Raw genomic sequence first — 18,055 nt, 5'->3', positions numbered from 1 at the left:
CATTTGTAAGTTTAGAGAATACATTTAGCTGCGTAGAGCCGGGGTGAGGGTAGGGGCGCAGGGTGGGCCTGCGTAAAGCACGGTCACTCGTTCTCATCGCCGAATGTGCAAGTGTGAACGCGCCTGCAATGTGCGCCCCTATCTCTCTCTCTCTCTCACACACACGCACGCAACAGAAGGGTTTGCGCCTTTGTTCGCCAGACAGCCGGAATTACGGGGAGGAGCGGATCAGCGGTCCTATATCCAGGCCGGAAAACTACGACAAACCAGTGTAAAAGGAGGTAAGCGAAAGCAAAGCCACAAATATCCTGAAGAAACGAAGGGCCGAGAGCACCGTGGCCAGGAGTGTCAAGAGCAAAGAAGACTAGTGAGCCCCGTGTAGCTGTACGTACGACCGAACAACGCGGATTAGGAAGCGGCGGCGGCGACTGCTTTCAAGAGCACGGGCGACCGGGCGGCGCGGGTTCGATTCGAGACTGGGCGCCGGGGCGGCCGAGGCAACAAGAGGTGCGTGCAAGCGATCGCGGTGCGGCGGAGTGACGAGTTTTCACTCCGGAGGCGCGCGGCGCATTTCCGCGGGAGAGCCGCGGCGTGGGGGCTTTCTCGCCCTCCACTCGGTGTCACGCGGCGGAGGCGGCAGTCAGGAGCGTGAGGAGGTTGTGTAGGACAGCGAGGGAGGAAAAAAGGGAGGAAGGCGAGCGCGGCGTGCCCCGCGAACCAAAACCGCCGCCGCGGGGTCTCTTTCATTGGATTCTGCCGCGGGCGAATGAATGCGGGTCTCTTGTTGGGCGCGTTTGGGCTGTCTGGCTCTGACGGCGACTGCGCGGTGCGAGCGAGCTCATCGAGGGTGCGAGAGCGAGGGGAAATGGTGCTGTCGCGTTCGCGTGCGACCCCGGAGGTGGACGGCGACGCTTGTTGTGTGCGTGCGTATGTGTGTGCCTGAGCGAGCTCCATTGTTGGAGCAGCGAAGAAAGGGCATGCCTTCGCGGCCCGCACCTGCGCACAACGGAGCAGTCTTGGGAGTCAGGTTGCTGGTGGGCTTCTTCTCCAGCTCTCTAGGCCGCGGCGGCTCCATAGCGGTGCTCAAACACCACCGCCACGTAGACAAGGATGAAAAAAAAAATAGAAAGAAGGCGCCTATATATATGCGGTGAGAGAGGCTAGCACATCTCATTCATTCCCAACAGCGTCGGTTATTCAGCAAGCGCTTTTATTTCGAATCTGGCGAAGACAGCAGAAACTTTGCAGCGGGCGCGCAGCATTTATAAAAGCTGGACAAGACGCTGCCCCCCTCTGGGAAATGTCCAGAATGGCTTACGCTTGAATATGTGTCGAAAACGGCTCAGAGAATAAAAGAAAGAAAGGTAACGACGAGTCAGGTGGCAGACGGGGCGCGAAAGCCCCTATAAACTACTTTCGACGGCACTCCTGTGCTTCCTGTCTCGCGGCCTCCAGGAGAATCCGCAGCGCAACCTTGCAAATCGGCTTGTGCTGCTCCTATGTTGCTTTAGGGAGAGCAGGAATGGAAATGAAGCAGGCGTGGGCCTAGGAGTCTGCACGGTGGAGGAGCACTTGTTGTTTCTGCCTCTGTCGTGGGAGCGAACTGGCACTAGACGTACTTAAAGGAAAGAAACAATCTATATGCATACGAAAATGTAAACAGAAGAATGAAAGGCACGACTGAAGAGAGCAGCGACAGCTTGGAGCACTCGCGAGGTAAAGCCTACTGAAAGCCGGGCGAGGCAGCAGCGAAAAAGCCCCGAGCTCGACGTGGGTTGTTCCGAGTTCCCCCAGGGCATTCAGGGCGGGCTGCTGTCAGTTCCCTAGTCTGCGCGCGAAAGCTCCATTGGTCTTTGCTTTTCAGATGCCAGTTTATCTTTTGGTCCCTTTTTGAATGGGACGGATGAAAAAAAAAAAAAGGCGGGGAAAGAAGTACTGCTTCTATTTGCCACACGTATGGACAGCCCACTGGAGAAGGCGATATTCGTTAGTTAATACAGCAAAGCATAGCTTTTGAGCGGACTTGGACGTAGCGAAAGCGTTTGAAGCGAGAAGGAAAATACGCTGCTAAAAAAAGAGGCTCTCTTCCCCCCCTCCCGCACCGCAACCTCATCCCAAGAAAAAAAATTATGATCTTGTAATACATCAATAGATGGCGCCACTATACTGTCAACGTGGCGGAAAAGGGAACTTTTTAACGACAGGCGCGCCACTCCACGAGTTGTAGAAGAACCACTCACAATCTGTCGAGCCTCGAACGTATCAAGAAGCCCCTGGCGCTGACGTTACCGCGCCGTGGTGTTAGTTGCACACAAATGCCTACGATGGTCATGCCCTGCTACAGCGACCGCGGCAAGACGTGGGCGTGCAGCTTGCCTGCAGATGAAGGTACGCAGTGCGCGAGGCGGCGTAGATCCAGCGTGAATTGTTTTGCGAGTCGTCCCGCTCTCTTGACTCATTCCATAGCACCTTGCCCTGCGCGGCAGAGTTTCGGCGTTTTGTTGTGTCTGAACGTTGTGAGCGCGAAGTTTTCAGCTACAGAAACTTGAGCGTTGTATTGTCCGCTGGGCATTCCTGGGTCAAGTTTTATATTCCTGTGTCCGCGACCGTAATCCTCGTTGTTGCAGGAACTAAAGCATGATGACAGCTGTCATGAAACATCCCTTCGTTTTCGGGTACAACCCTGTTTGACCCGATTGCTAAGCCCCGAAACGATTTCTTGAAAGTCGGGTTAAACTCAATTTCTATCCGTGTACTGTGCGATGTCAGTGCAAGTTGAAGAACACCAAGTGGTCAAAAATTTCTGGAGCCCTTCACTACGGCGTCCCTCATAGCCTGAGTCGCTTTGGGACGTTAAGCCCCTTTAAACCATAAACAAAAAAAAAAATGCGGCTACTTGAGAACGTAGTTTGTCAATGCACAAACCTGAAGACTCCTTTGGAGAATCAGCGGATATATCATGCTTATTCAAGGGATTTTTCAGTTAAGTGATTGTTTTAAACCACTGATCATGATGCTGCTCAATTTGTAGATGCACTCGAATACTATGTTTCAGATCCAAAACACGGCTACTGATCAGACGTCTTATTGTCATCATTGTACCAAGCTCACCCCACATTGACGACGGCCTACACCAAGGCTCTTGGACGTTTAAAATGGTCGCTGGTATATTCAAAAATGAATATTTTACCAGCGTACAAAGACAGGCAGATTTGCATGGACGCGGAAGTGCTGTGCGGGAGGTGGTAATGTACTCAAAGAAAATGAGATAAACAAATTAGAAAAAAAATTAAATTCTTGTAGCGAAATCTTAATTTCCATATTGTTTACGAAATAATTAGGAAAAATGAGGCATTTTATGTCCTGAAGAAATAAGAGCACTTCAGTTACTTTCATTTCTTCTGCAAAAAGAAAAATAACCTGAAACAATTCGAATTACCGAATTTTTCATACTCAACACTATTAGTGCGCGAATTGGGCGCACAAAATATCGCCCGTTTTTTACCCCCTTCCGTGTTCCGGAAAAAAAAAAAAATCCGGAAATGAAGGGCCCTGAAAATTGGAAGCACGCACAGAAGAAGGCGGAATGAATCTGCATTTTATCGTCATGTTCTGTGGGCACGACTGTTACCTCCTTGAGGGACACTGTTGCAGTGCCACCGTCATGACGTAGTGAAAGCAAAGATGGGGCCTCTGGTCAAATTATTGCAAAAAAGCAGTGCAGCATATACGGATAGAAACCGCGAACGTGTTGGTAATGTACTGTGGGCTTTACTGCTCTTTTATAGTCACCCTTTTTGGTTCTGCCCTGTGTGCATATCTGTCTGACAGATGGCCTCACCCTATTTACTTCCTGGCAGGAATCTCCTGAATTGGGAGAAGGGTCATTACTGTTTGCATTGTTAGCCACATAAGAAAACGGTGAAAGTGCCGCTCAGTGTCCGCAGCGAAGGGAAAACGTTCGCATTACCTACCGCTCTAGAACCATGCTGCGACCATGGCCTGCGGGACGCGCACTAAATGTTATCTCTCGTGCTTATCACCTGATTAGGAGCGTTGTTGAGGCTGAACCGCGGTTCCACTTCTCTCGGCACCCTGCCTGCAGCCTATAGCAAATGTTAGCCGTTTTTTGGTCGTTCTAGGTGCGTCAGGCAGACGCTCACTCAGCACGCCGTTATCAACTGGTACCGCGTTCACGTGATGTGCAACTATTCTGCTCGGTCGGTCGAAAGCTGTGCCGATTGCACAGTGTCCGCCTTGCGCGGCGCAAAACTGGTCAGATGTTTGCGCATTTTGTGGCCTTCGTAATACCCGTGTTAACAACCGCTCACTTTCACAGCGGAAGCAATGGCTGGGCTTCCCACGCGTCCGGCCCCCACTGGCCATTTTTCACAATGCTTGCGCGATCGCTGTGGCTCTTCCGCTTATGATAAAAAAAAAGAAGCAAGTTTTAGTTCCTTCGAACGAGAAATGTGTTTATACCTTTAAACGAGAAATGTGTTTATACCATTAACGCGATAGCGTTAAGGCTCCCGTTGTGAAGAAAATCCGGTGTCTTCGGCGTTGTGAGCGGAAAATCCTCGGAGAAGCAACTTAGGTGGACACTGCAATCTTGGCGCGCAAGCGAACATGTCACGTGGTATTTTTTTTGTATTTCGCGGGCATCTGCAGAGAGCGAAAAAAAGCCGACGCGTAATAGGTGGAACGCTAGAAACTGTTCAGTGGGATGTTTTGCGGTCCGTTCTACAACTTTCTCATTTGAATTTTTCGCCTACCTTCGTTGCTTGCGAAGTTGGTTAATTAATTTCGACTAATGATGCAATTCCTCCCCCCCCCCCAAAAAAAAAAGATAGTGTGAGTTGCTCCATACAATAGCCAGCAACATGCATTTGGTTGCATTGTCTAGTGCTGCTGCAGTTTCAAACCCTGGCAAAAGTTGGCTGGGCATCGGAGCAGATGGTGACAAGCGGATTTGACCATTTGACAGACGCCGCAGACTTTCACTGTTTTTTTTTTTATCGACCAACAAGGCAGCTGCTATACGTCGGTGCATGCCACTTATGGACTGCACAAGTGTTGTGAATTCGGCTTCTCGCTTACCGACCATATTTGAAACGGCGCAAGTACGGAGACAACCACGAGCACTGTTTATGATGATGATGATTGATTTTTATGGCGCAAGGGCATCTGTAGCCGAAGAGCGGCATGGCACGAAGTATTCTTTTATATACTCAAGGTGGAGTCAAAAGACCCATTTCCCAAGCATTTCACCCTAAATAAGCCGAACACCAGGCCAGGGAAAAGCTTGCACTCATTGCGTCACCGGCGGGTACACGGCGGAACTGGGGATCGAACCCCCAGGTTCTTACTCATGACGCGACGCTGTGAGGACACTTAAAACTTTATATTGAATACCACCTATATGAGAGTGCCACTGTGAAGAGTTGGCAGTAAAATGTAACGTTATCCATTCATGCCCATCGTCCCAGTTCTTTACAAGCGCGGAAGCAAAAACAGTACATGCGTGCTTGGTTTCCCCCTCGCCACTTACCAAATGTTCTTTTCCTCATCATCAACCTGACTACGGCCACTGCTGGGCGAAGACCGTCTCCCACACCTCTCCAATTGATCTTGTCCTGTGCCAGCTGCGCCCCACCCTCCCTATCCCCTCTAACTTCTTAATCTCATTCGCCCACCGGACTTTCTGCCGCCCCCGGCTTTCTATTTATTGACCATCTTCAACTGTTTTCTTTTTAACGAATTTTTTTAAACTGATTCTTTAATTAAACGCGTTTTACGGTGTAGCATCAACGCCTTTTTTTTTTATCCGCGGCTGTGATTCTGCGGATGGATCCTTGTGCACAGAATTCTGAGTACCGGTTTTGTTTCTCAGAATCCCATAGAATGGTTTTTATGCTTGTGAATGCAGGTCTTCTAAGCAGTCGCACACACCACGTTGTTGAAGGGACACTTGCCGCAAATATAGTCCAGCGCAGCTTAGGATACATTGAATAATAATAATAATTGGTTTTTGGGGGAAGGAAATGGCGCAGTATCTGTCTCATATATCGTTGGACACCTGAACCGCGCCGTAAGGGAAGGGATAAAGGAGGGAGTGCAAGAAGAAAGGAAGAAAGAGGTGCCGTAGTGGAGGGCTCCGGAATAATTTCGACCACCTGGGGATCTTTAACGTGCACTGACATCGCACAGCACACGGGCGCCTTTAGCGTTTTGCCTCCATAAAAATGCAGCCGCCGCGGTCGGCTTCGAACCTAAGAACTCGGATACATAGCAACTTTGTTTCTCACGCTAGCCCTCACCAAGGATCGCACACTATTGGCCCAGCTGCTTTAATATTTTTTTTTTCAGCCGTCTTGCTTACATGGCCCAAAAGTCCAGTGACGGCGCGATCAATTTTTTTTTTTACTCACCATAGACTTTCTGCTGGTAAGTCTGAATTTTCTGGTTTAAGACTCAGAAGCGTCACTGCGGGCGAGAGCCAGCATATTCTGAACAGCAGGAAAAATGTTCTGAATGTGAAAGCAGTTCTCAGCAACATTCAGTTTTGCCGCTGTATAACGGCTGTTACGTCTCGCCTACCTACGACGCGCGGTATAGCCGGCGCGGATGCAACGGACGCCGCGGCTTCGTTCATCGCGGCCGCAACGCCTCCCGCCAAGCGCGTCCAGGCATGTTTCAGTGCCACGTGTCGTCGTGCGTGCGTGTGTGTGTGTGTGCTTGTTTTGCCCACGCTTGTCAAAGCGCGGCAGCCGGGGAGAGGAGCTCCTCAACTGGGAGGCGAGGAGGTCTGACCGGCGCCGGCCTGGCGGACGCGCCCGTCACGCCTGAACATGTTCAAGCGTCGCCGTATCGGATGACTCTTCCCAAGCCGTTCCCTCTTGCCCTCGACTCCGAGCGTATAAAACGCCGCTGCCCCAGACGCCGGGAGAGACTTCGATTCCTTCCTTCGAGTAACGTGGTCGCCCTGACCGGCTGCTCTTTTGGCGATGCCAGAATAAACAAGTTGTTCTGTTGCCAGTCGACTCATCCTTTGCCGGGACCTTCGGATGTTTCCAGCTTTGCCCCAGGCCGCCAGGCCAACGCTACCCTTGGGGCTTGCAACCCAGATGCAACAACTGGTTGCCAGCGGTGAGATCCCGACAACGGAGGCCAGCAGCGAAGATATGCGTTCAACTGTATGCTGAGCAGCACAACGACCATCCGGGAGCAGTGCAACGAGCCCTGTGTGATGACTGGTTGCCTGCAGCGGAACGACTGCGCTGAATTCTTGGCTGCGAGGTTTGGTGAGTGCGGGACTTTCTTCTTCTGAGTTTTGCCAGGCTTTTGTTAGTGTCAGAAACAGAGCTGGTAATTGTGGTTGTCGTTGCTGCCGGGTTAGTTTGCGGCAAGACAATAGTAGGCAGTAGAGAAAGCAGCATTCGGAGCAGCCATGGATTTGAAGTCGTTACGCAAACCGAAATTGCTGGAGCTTGCAAGAGAGTTGGGTCTGAATGTCTCAGACAAACTCAGAAAACCAGAACTGCTAAGGGCTATTCTTGAGTTGGAGGCTGAGGATGACGAGCTGTCGGAATGCCTTGAGACCATTGAGGAGAGGGAGCAAAAAGAGAAAGACGAGCGCGAACGTAAAGAGCAAAAAGAGAAAGAAGAGCGCGACCGTCAACACGCTTTGGAAATGAAGCGTCTCGAGGTAGAGATGGAACGCGCTCGTAATGGAAGTCAGGCACACGGTGCAGGAGAACGGGTATCGTTCAAAATGACTGACCTGATGCGGCCGTTTAAGCTTGGAGAGGACATTGGTTTGTTCCTGGTTAACTTTGAGCGAACGTGCGAGAAGCAGGGGTTCTCTCGGGAAACGTGGCCACAGCGCTTGCTCACTTTGTTACCCGGCGAGGCGGCCGACGTAGTCGCTCGCTTGAAGAGAGAAGAGGCAGAGGATTTCGACAAAGTGAAATCAAGTCTGCTAAAAAAGTACAGGCTGTCAGCGGAGGCGTTCCGTCGGAAGTTTCGGGAAGATGAAAAAGGCAGAAGTGAGTCATATACAGAGTTTGCCTACAGGCTTATGTCAAACATGCAGGAGTGGCTCAAAGAAGAGAAAGCGTTTGGTGACCACGAGAAAATTCTGCAGTGTTTCGGGCTGGAACAGTTTTATAGTCGGTTACCTGAGAACGTGCGGTACTGGGTCTTGGATAGGCCAGACGTTAGTACAGTGGCTAAAGCCGCCGAGCTAGCCGAGGAGTTTGTGACGCGTCGGGCTCGCGGAGCTAAGGACGGTCAAAAGGGTGAATTTGGCTCCAAGTCTGAGAGGCCGAAGTTCACACCCATGAGAGCAAGGGGGGACACGCGTAGTGCGGATGCGAGTGAAAGCAGTCCGACCGAACGTAAGGAGACGGCGGCAGCCGAAGCCGAACGCAGAAAGCGGTTCGAGGCGAGGCAAGCGCGCGTGTGTTATACGTGCCAGAAGCCGGGTCACTTTTCGGCGCAGTGTCCAGAAACAAAAAGAGAAGTCGTGTGTTTGTCATTATGTAGCACTGACGAGAACATGAAGCTTCTCGAGCCTTACATGCGAGACTTCCTCGTGAACGGGAAAGAGTGCCGAGTGCTTCGTGATTCCGCAGCTACAATGGATGTAGTTCACTCCTCTTACGTAGAACCCGATATGTTCACGGGCGAGTGCGCATGGATCAAGCAAGCCGTGGAAGCTCATAGCGTGTGTTTGCCCGTAGCAAAAGTGCTTATTGAAGGACCTTTCGGAGCAATTGAGACGGAGGCCGTAGTGTCATCTAGGCTGCCCCCCCAGTACCCGTACCTATTTTCGAACAGGTCCGATCACCTCCTGCGCGAGAGGGGGCTTTTGTTTGGTGAGGCTAGCGTTCAGGCCTTAACCAGATCGAGAGTTCAGGAGCTCGCTGCAAAGGCGGTAGTTGCGGGGCCGACGTTGTCGAACAATGAAAAAGGGTCGGAGGCGCAGCAAGCTGATATTCCGAGCACGTCAGAACTGGATAAAATTGAGCCTGTAGCGTTGAATGCACCAGGTACTGGAGATGAAATGCACGACACGGGAAAGTTAGAAGAGCTTCCGGTCGAGCTTCCGGGACTAGGCTCAGTGACGAACAGGGAAGACACTGATCAGGTCATTAGTGACTTAATCATTAAAGCACCGCTGTCGCCTGAGCAGAAAACCGAACTACACCAACTCTTACAAGAGTTTCAAGGTCAGTTCTCTGAGAGGCCTGGTAGGACTTCTGTCCTTACTCATGATATAGAACTTACCTCGCCAGAGCCAGTACGATCCAAGGCGTACCGGGTGTCACCCCGCCAGCGCGATATTATGGAGGCTGAGGTAAAGAAAATGCTACAGCTCGGTGTTATTGAGGCGGGTGAGAGTGATTATACCTCCCCTTTGATTTTAGTTGAGGTACCGGGCAAGGAACCTCGTCCTTGCGTCGACTACCGCAGGCTTAATTCCATTACTAAGGATCAAATTTATCCGATCCCTAACATCGAGGAGCGCCTTGAGAAAGTTAGTAGCGCTCAGTTTATTTCCACCCTAGATCTTGTCAGGGGTTATTGGCAGGTTCCACTTACAGAAGAGGCTAGTAGGTATGCGGCGTTCATTTCACCAATGGGAACATTCCGTCCTAAAGTTTTGAGTTTTGGTTTGAAGAACGCGCCATACTGCTTTTCAAGCCTCATGGACAAAGTGTTGCGGGGACAGGAAGAATTCGCTTTACCGTATTTAGACGACGTAGCGATATTCTCCGCCTCCTGGTCTGAGCATATGGCACACTTGCGGGCAGTGCTAACCCGCCTGCGCGAAGCGGGCTTGACAATCAAGGCTCCCAAGTGCCAATTAGCACAGGCCGAGGTTGTATACCTCGGTCACGTGATTGGACAGGGTCGTCGCCGCCCCTCTGAAATAAAGGTGGCCGCTGTGCGAGACTTCCCGCAACCGCGCACGAAGACCGATATTCGGTCGTTCTTGGGTGTCGCCGGCTACTATCAGAGGTACATCCCCAGGTACTCCGATATCGCGGCTCCCCTGACGGATGCTCTAAGAAAAACAGAGCCCCAAACAGTCGTCTGGAGCGAGACAAAGGAGAGAGCTTTTAGCGCCCTAAAGAGCGCCCTAACAAGCCAGCCTGTGCTACGATCGCCAGACTATACCAAAGGGTTCGTTGTTCAGTGCGATGCTAGTGAGCGAGGCATGGGCGTTGTACTGTGCCAAAGGGACAATGGAGAAGTGGAACACCCCGTCCTGTATGCTAGTCGTAAGCTGACCTGTCGTGAGCAGGCGTACAGCGCCACCGAGAAAGAGTGTGCGTGTCTCGTGTGGGCCGTTCAGAAATTGTCATGCTACCTAGCCGGCTCGAGGTTTATCATTGAGACGGATCACTGCCCTCTCCAATGGCTGCAGACCATATCTCCCAAAAATGGCCGCCTCCTGCGCTGGAGCCTCGCTTTGCAACAATATTCCTTTGAGGTGCGTTACAAAAAGGGGAGTCTCAACGGTAACGCCGATGGCTTAAGTCGAAGCCCCTAACGTAGGAATCCGCCTCAAAGTTGTTGGTTACTGATGTTTTCTTCCTGAGGCAGGATTTTTAACATATTGCTTTTGTTTAGTGTTTCAAAGTGATTATGTGCTTTCTAGTGCAATTTTCCAATTTGTGGACGCGTTCTGAGTGCTGCTTGACTACTGTAAGGAACTAGGCAGTAGTATAAAAGGGGAAAGAGCCTGGCAGAGCTTAGTGAGGGTTGTCTCGTGCTTGCTGACTGAGCGGTTGCGTTTCGGCGTAGTTCTAACGCTTGCTGGGAACGAGCACAAAAATGGCAACTCTTCCGAAGTCACTTTGCAGTGCCCTGTATGAACCTGAACCTGAGAACGAGGCCTTCTCTGTGCGCTGCGCTCAAGCAACGTCGAGGGACGAACGGTTTCGTTTACAAGCATCATCGAGCGACATCCCTCTGGACAGCGGATGCAGTCCCCTGACCATCGGGATCTCCTTCTCCCGGCGGGGCGGTCTGTTACGTCTCGCCTACCTACGACGCGCGGTATAGCCGGCGCGGATGCAACGGACGCCGCGGCTTCGTTCATCGCGGCCGCAACGCCTCCCGCCAAGCGCGTCCAGGCATGTTTCAGTGCCACGTGTCGTCGTGCGTGCGTGTGTGTGTGTGTGCTTGTTTTGCCCACGCTTGTCAAAGCGCGGCAGCCGGGGAGAGGAGCTCCTCAACTGGGAGGCGAGGAGGTCTGACCGGCGCCGGCCTGGCGGACGCGCCCGTCACGCCTGAACATGTTCAAGCGTCGCCGTATCGGATGACTCTTCCCAAGCCGTTCCCTCTTGCCCTCGACTCCGAGCGTATAAAACGCCGCTGCCCCAGACGCCGGGAGAGACTTCGATTCCTTCCTTCGAGTAACGTGGTCGCCCTGACCGGCTGCTCTTTTGGCGATGCCAGAATAAACAAGTTGTTCTGTTGCCAGTCGACTCATCCTTTGCCGGGACCTTCGGATGTTTCCAGCTTTGCCCCAGGCCGCCAGGCCAACGCTACCCTTGGGGCTTGCAACCCAGATGCAACACGGCTCTAGTCAGATACAGCTAAAGTCTGCAGTGAAGCTCCGCCCACATTCAGGACCGCCACGAAGAATTCCTCCACGAGAAAAAAAAAAAAATAGTCCGTTAAAACTTTTCTTGTTGCCTAAATATGAAACTAAACGCAAGAAAAAAAAATATTAGTTTTAGAATTTTGGTGCCTCTGGTTTGTTTTATACAATAAAACTTTAAAAAGCTTATTCTGCTTGTTTTTAGGGCCCATTCTTACCAACTATTGTTTTTTTTTCAATTTGTATCCTATTAAAGCTGAGATAGCTCATTCTCTGGTGGTGAAATATTCCCGCTTTGCATGTCAGCCCCTGCTGTCTGTACATTTTTTTTTGCTCATCATCAATATATACCGGGCGCTAGCCTTATATGTGCTATAGTCCGCTATTTTTATCATCATCAGAGGTGAGGTGATATCCATTGCCTTCCGTTGGCTTCCTGTCCGCCCTGTCCTGTACCAGTCTTGATCCAGCGAATTTCCTAATCTTATCTCAACCGCTTCACCACCTTTTTGTTGGCGCCCTTCTTGAAAAGTTTATCTGGATGGTGCATTGTCTGTATTATCCAACACCTGCATATACATCTGCTAAGACGGCATTTTTTGTCTGGTATAGGATGGGGAGAATGTCACTATAGCACAGCTCCTATATATAGTGTTAGTTTTTGTTGCTCATGCAGGTTGTGTGGTAGCATTTAAGAGAATAAAAGAAGTGTTTCAAAGAGGGATATCAGTGGCTGGAGCTTGTTTTCTTTTTCTATTTTTTTTGTTTCAAATCAGGTGAAAAATGTGAGTCATTTTAAGGCGTCCGTATTTGTCTTGCCGACTACAAACATTTTGTTGCAAGGCAAATATTGCAAAGGGTGGTGAGAATTCTTCTCAGCGCTGTTAATGTTTAACCCGCCGCGGTGGCTCAGTGGTTAGGGCGCTCGACTACTGATCCGGAGTTCCCGGGTTCGAACCCGACAGCGGCGTCTGCATTTTTATGGAGGCGAAACGCTAAGGCCCCCGTGTGGTGTGCGATATCAGTGCACGCTAAAGATCCCCAGGTGGTCGAAATTATTCCGGAGCCCTCCACTACGGCACCTATTCTTCCTTTCTTCTTTCACTCCCTCCTTTATCCCTTCCCTTAAGGCGAGGTTCAGGTGTCCAACGATATATGAGACAGATACTGCGCCATTTCCTTTCCCCCCAAACCAATTATTATATTATTATTATTATTATTATTATTGTTAATGTTTCGTCTGCCGTTGTTTTATGCGGAGGAACGGAAACAGCAAGCATATACCTTTTTTCGCTTTTTTTTTTTCATGATCATACTCATGGGCATGCATTCTTCTATAGCAAATGTCGCCTGCCTCCTCAGCCGCTCTGTGTTGCAGCCAAGATTGATGTACCAATTCCCTAACACTACACGCGCCGAGTGCATGGGATCACCTGGAATATGCCAGTAGAGCAGCGATGAATGCTATTACGGACCTCTCACGAATGACCCCATTTCACGCCTTGTAATCCGAGGCACGTTTAAATACGCTTGACGAACTGATTCTCCGAGCATCGCCAAGATCGATGCATTGAGTGCTATAGTATTCCTGAAGGTGCTTGCAGAGACACGGGAGACGGCTCTCGGTTCATGCTCGCATCGACAATGGTGTTATCAGCATTTTACGGCTTCCTCCAGTCAAAGTACATACGCTTTCGAGAAGCATGCGGGCAGAGGAACCCCCTACAGTGCACGTAACTAGTCGGAATAGCCATATTTTGTCGAGCAACAGCGCCGAGGGTAATCGCGTTTTCGAAATTCTAAACAGTGATATGGCTTTTTCTAACGGGTGGCAAAAAATCTGCTTGCCACCACGTGCCTATCGGTAATATTTAAAAAGCTTACTATTAGGATTTAGTTAATCACTTTGCTAGTTAACATGACTCGCCTGTTTTTAGACGTCCGCCAACACTGGTATTACTATGGCGCAAAAAGCTTCTCTTTACCTCAAAAACCCTATTTTTAGAAATTAGTGATCAGCTTCCCTGAAACACCTGGCATGTGCATCCTTTGCCGGATCCTTTTCTTATCTAGCAGCCCCATTGACATTATCACAGACCATCAGGTGCCATCCACTCAACAATTCCCTCGTCCCCTTTAATCGGGCCCCAGACCCTCTTAAGATAAGATTGGTCACAGTGAAGAAAACCATCGGCACGCCTCGTGATCATTTCTCCCTGGGTTCTGGGAATATGTTAAGAGGTTTTGATAAGAGGAACTACACCACCACGTCGCCCTTACAACTGCGGTAGTCTGGTCGCGGCCGGCACAGTTCCATGCCGCCTTCGGCGACTCCTGCCTCGTCTACATCACTCCTGCCTGTGGTGGGGACATAGGACGCTTTTCTGGACTTGCCACTCCCCGCACACCCTATTGTAAAAACATCAATCCCGATGCGGACCACCTCCAGGTCGATCGCCGGATGTGCAATTTTGGCTCTCGGAACTCCACCACCGGACCTTGCTGGACTTCCTTTGGTAATCCGGCGTCCGTCTATATCCGTAGGCTACTTCTTATGAAAAAATAAAAATAAAAAATCACCACCTGCGCCCAACGTATGCCCGCAAACTTAATCTTATTCTCTCACTTTACTTTCTGCCGCCCCCTACTACGCTTGCCTTCTCTTGGAATCCACTTTGTTGCCCTTAACGACCAGCAGTTATCTTGCCTTCGCATTACATGTCCTACCCAAGCCCATTTCTTCCTCTTGATTTCGACTAGGATGTCATTAACCCGCGTTCGTAACCTGACCCACTCTGCCCGCTTCCTGTCTCTTTACGTGACACCTATCATTTTTATTTCCATAGCTCGCTGAGTTGTCCTTAACTTGAGCTGGACCCTTTTCGTTAGCCTCCACGTTTCTGCCCCGTAGGTGAGTGCCGGCAATATAGGCTACAGCTGTCGCATACTTTTCTCTCGAGGGATATTTGTAAACTGCCATTCATTATCTGAGAGAACCTGCCATATGCGCTCCACCCCGTTCTTATCCTTATAGTGATTTCCCTCTCCTGATCCGGATCAGCTGTCACTACCTGCCCTAAGTAGACGTATTCCGTCACAACTTCTAGGCTCTCGCTGCCAATTGTGAACTGCTGTTGCCTTGCTAGACTGTTGAACATTACTTTGGTTTTCTGCATGTTAATTTTTAGACCCAGCATTCTGCTCTGCCTGGCTAACTCATTGATCATGATTTGCAGTTCACCCCCGAAGTAACTTAGCAAGGCAATGTCATCAACCAATCGTAGATGACTAAGGTATTCTCTTTTAACTCTTATCCCCAACTGTTTCCAATCCAGGCGTCGGAACACCTCTTGTAAACAGGCGGTGAATAACATTGGCGAGATCGCGTCTCCCTGCCTGACGCCCTTCCTTATTGGAATTTTATTGCGGACTTCATGGAGGACTATGATAGCTGTGCAGTTGCTATAGACATTTTCCAGTATTTTGACATGAGGCTCTTCTACACCCTGATTCCGCAATTCCTCTATGACTTTCGAGGTCTCCACGCCAAAAAAGTACTCTCTCGCAATTAAAAAGAAAGCGAATTCAGATAGAGAAGATTGACAGCGATCTTTGCAGTCCCATGGAGTGTCGAGCTTTACATAAATGCAGGCTATCAGGAAGTATCGATAGAACTCGTACGAATTCCACGGAAGGGCAACCATAGTCTTCAGTCAGTCTTGAACTGTCGTGAAGAGATCACCGTACTCGGGTTGATGACTTCTGATAACAGAGGTCTAGTAACCGAGAGGGAGGTGATAGTTTAACGCTTTATCGCACCATGTCCGGAGATGCACTGACGCAACCGCGCGATCTCGTCTCCGATACGCTCATGCAACGCGATAACACGAAGATGGCGTCGGTTTACCCTTGGCTGTCCTTGCAAGTAGTCTCCCTTTGTGGGCCCACTCGTGCTGCGTGTGGTAATCGGTTCAGTATTGGAAGCGGATGGTTTTACTCTGGCCCTTTGCAGGACCGGCACCTGCCAATACATTTCCAATATTGTGCCAATCATCTGTGCTGCGTCTTGTACGGTGCAGTAGTTCCGAGCAATGACCCTGAGGAGCAACCGCTTCAAGCGCCGCTCTCGTCGACCGTCTCCTCCAGCTATGGGAGAGTTTTGCAACCTCCGCCTCAAGGCACTGGACCCTGAACTGCGCCTTCGTCTTCCACGTAACTTAGAACGTCGCGACGCAACACTGTTATGCCGTTTATGGATCGGTGTTGCATTTACCAATTACTATGCTTTCCGGATGGGGATGGCCAACAGCCCTGCCTGTGAGAGCTGCGGTTGTGAGGAGACCATCGCTCATCTTCTCTGTGAGTGCCCTGCATTTGCGAGTGCAAGACATACACTGTGTTGTGCCCTGGACCGCCTCGATCCTCGCCCATTAACAGAGCAAAAGGTCCTCGGTCCGTGGCCGCAGCATTCGACTGCCCTCAAAGCATACAAGGCACTCTTTGTCTACTTGAGAGCGATTGGATTGAGTGACAAATTGTGACAGCGTTGTGCGTGTGTGTGTGTGTGATGCCTTTTTCCCTTCTCTCTTCCTCCTTTCAGTACCCTAATCCCTCTTCCCCAGTGCAGGGTAGCCAACCGGAACCCCTTTCTGGTTAACATCCCTGCCTTTCCCTCCTCCTCTTTATCTATCTATCTATCCTCCAGCTACGCACGCAGGCGAATTGACGCTTAGCCAGCTGGATGTAACTTTCGGTACTGTAGCCAGTATAATTGAATTGAATTCATTGTTGTTACTAATATCGTTACTTTGAGTCAACATAACCTGTAGCGTATGCATGCGCGTTTGGTTGGTAGTTGTTTCGCGCGCTGGCATCAAGAACAGCAGCTCGTAGCCTGAGCACTTCAATAACAATATGCTTTTTTTTTTAAATAGTATGAGGGGTTTTAAGCGCGCAAACGCTGCGCATGCGCTCTCAGAGACGGTCGTGGTGGAGGTCTCCGAATAAACTTTGGCCACTTCGGGCTTTTTAACGAAACCATCACGACAACTCCAACCAATTCATTTTTTGTAGTTGCGAAGTATCGAGCACACGTCTTTCTCGCTACGTTTACGTTTTTCTGGCAGCAAAGCAGGTATTCATTGCTGAGAAAATTCGATTTAAAGTTTTCTCGCGACTAGATTCAGTCTCGTGACCTCACGGCCGAAAAGGACTCCGTGATCACAGTGTAAAAAGTAAACGGTGGTTCAACCTATAGCCTCAGGGATCCGCGATTACACGCGGTAGTCTCCTTTAAAAAATGACCGCAGTGGTGGCAAAGCCTGCATTTAATTTTATTCGGCCTTTTCTGGCTTGCGAAAGCACAATTTACAGTGCAAGTCACGTCTTTGTCATGAGAGCACGGCTATGTCTGGGTACAGACCAGCTTTAATTTTCGACTCCATTTTGAATTTGAATTTCCCTCTCGCAAGTTTTCCTCCGCTGTATTTAGCCATTCCTTCGGGTTTATTATTATCATTGTTGTTTGTGCGCAGCGTCATTTATAGTCCTGATTTTCGGCTTCGATTTTTCTTTCGGCGGCTGTGTTTTTATGGAGGAAAAACGCTAAGGCGCCCGTGTGCTGTGCGATGCCAGTGCACGTTAAAGATCCCCAGGTGGTTGAAATTATTCCGGAGCCCTCCACTACGGCACCTCTTCTTCCTTTCTTCTTTCACTCCCTCCTTTATCCCTTCCCTTACGGCGCGGTTCAGGTGTCCAACGATATATGAGACAGATACTGCGCCATTTTCTTTCCCCCAAAACCAATTATTATTATTATTATTTTTCTTTCGATTCTGCCTTTTTGTCGCAATGCTAGCTTCGCTCACTGTTTGCCAACCGCTGCCCGTACTCGCGATCCGGCAGCCCTCGGATGGGCTATTTCTCTATCCGGTAGCTGTACTTATCCTCTATCTTTACGGAGTTGCGCGCCCCTATCGAGGTGCCCCATTTTATTTATTCTTTTCTTCCTATTTGTTCCCCAACTGACTTGTTGGACTTGTGCATCTTGTGAGAGAAGCTCGCCGCTGCTATCAGCCATTCTGCACACACGTCTCTTTCTCGCTTGCGTTTTTTTTTTTCCCTTCCCGCTTCTCGCCGGCCCCGCTAATCTGTGCGCCGGAGGAGAGGCTGGCCTCAGCAACTCGGTGCCCTGGCATGATTGGCCTCTCTCTTCCTTTCGCATTCCTGGCTTGCGAAATAGGCGTTCGCTGCACAGCGAAAGCGGACTGGGGCACATTTCCTGGATTTGATATGAGAGCAGAGGCCTTTCTCTTCCTGCCAGTGAGCCGTGGCAGCGACGAAAGTCGGCGATATCGAGTGGCGGTGGAGTGCGGGTCGTTCTGAGCCAGTGCACGCGCGCCCTTACAAAAATTTCTTTAGACAGTCTGTAGACTGTCC

At 50.2% G+C, this 18,055-nt stretch overlaps 1 protein-coding gene across 3 annotated transcripts in view; it reads left to right on the top strand.

Moving 5' to 3' along the window:
- The first annotated feature begins 2,231 nt into the window (after positions 1 to 2,231).
- LOC144121170 (urease subunit alpha-like) overlaps positions 2,232 to 18,055 on the top strand; it is a 111,272-nt gene continuing 95,448 nt past the window's right edge. For 2 of the 3 annotated variants that reach the window (XM_077654192.1, XM_077654187.1), the window contains exon 1: positions 2,232 to 2,388. The gene's annotated coding sequence lies outside the window, so the exon portion shown is untranslated. Of the gene's footprint in view, positions 2,389 to 13,996; positions 14,134 to 18,055 lie in introns of those variants that run through there. The other variant, XM_077654189.1, reaches the window with a different exon arrangement.

Source organism: Amblyomma americanum, chromosome 2 (genome assembly GCF_052857255.1).
Source record: "Amblyomma americanum isolate KBUSLIRL-KWMA chromosome 2, ASM5285725v1, whole genome shotgun sequence".
NCBI lineage: Eukaryota > Metazoa > Arthropoda > Arachnida > Ixodida > Ixodidae > Amblyomma > Amblyomma americanum.
Note: the sequence above shows the minus strand (reverse complement) of the source record. Positions and strands in the feature narration are given on the sequence as shown.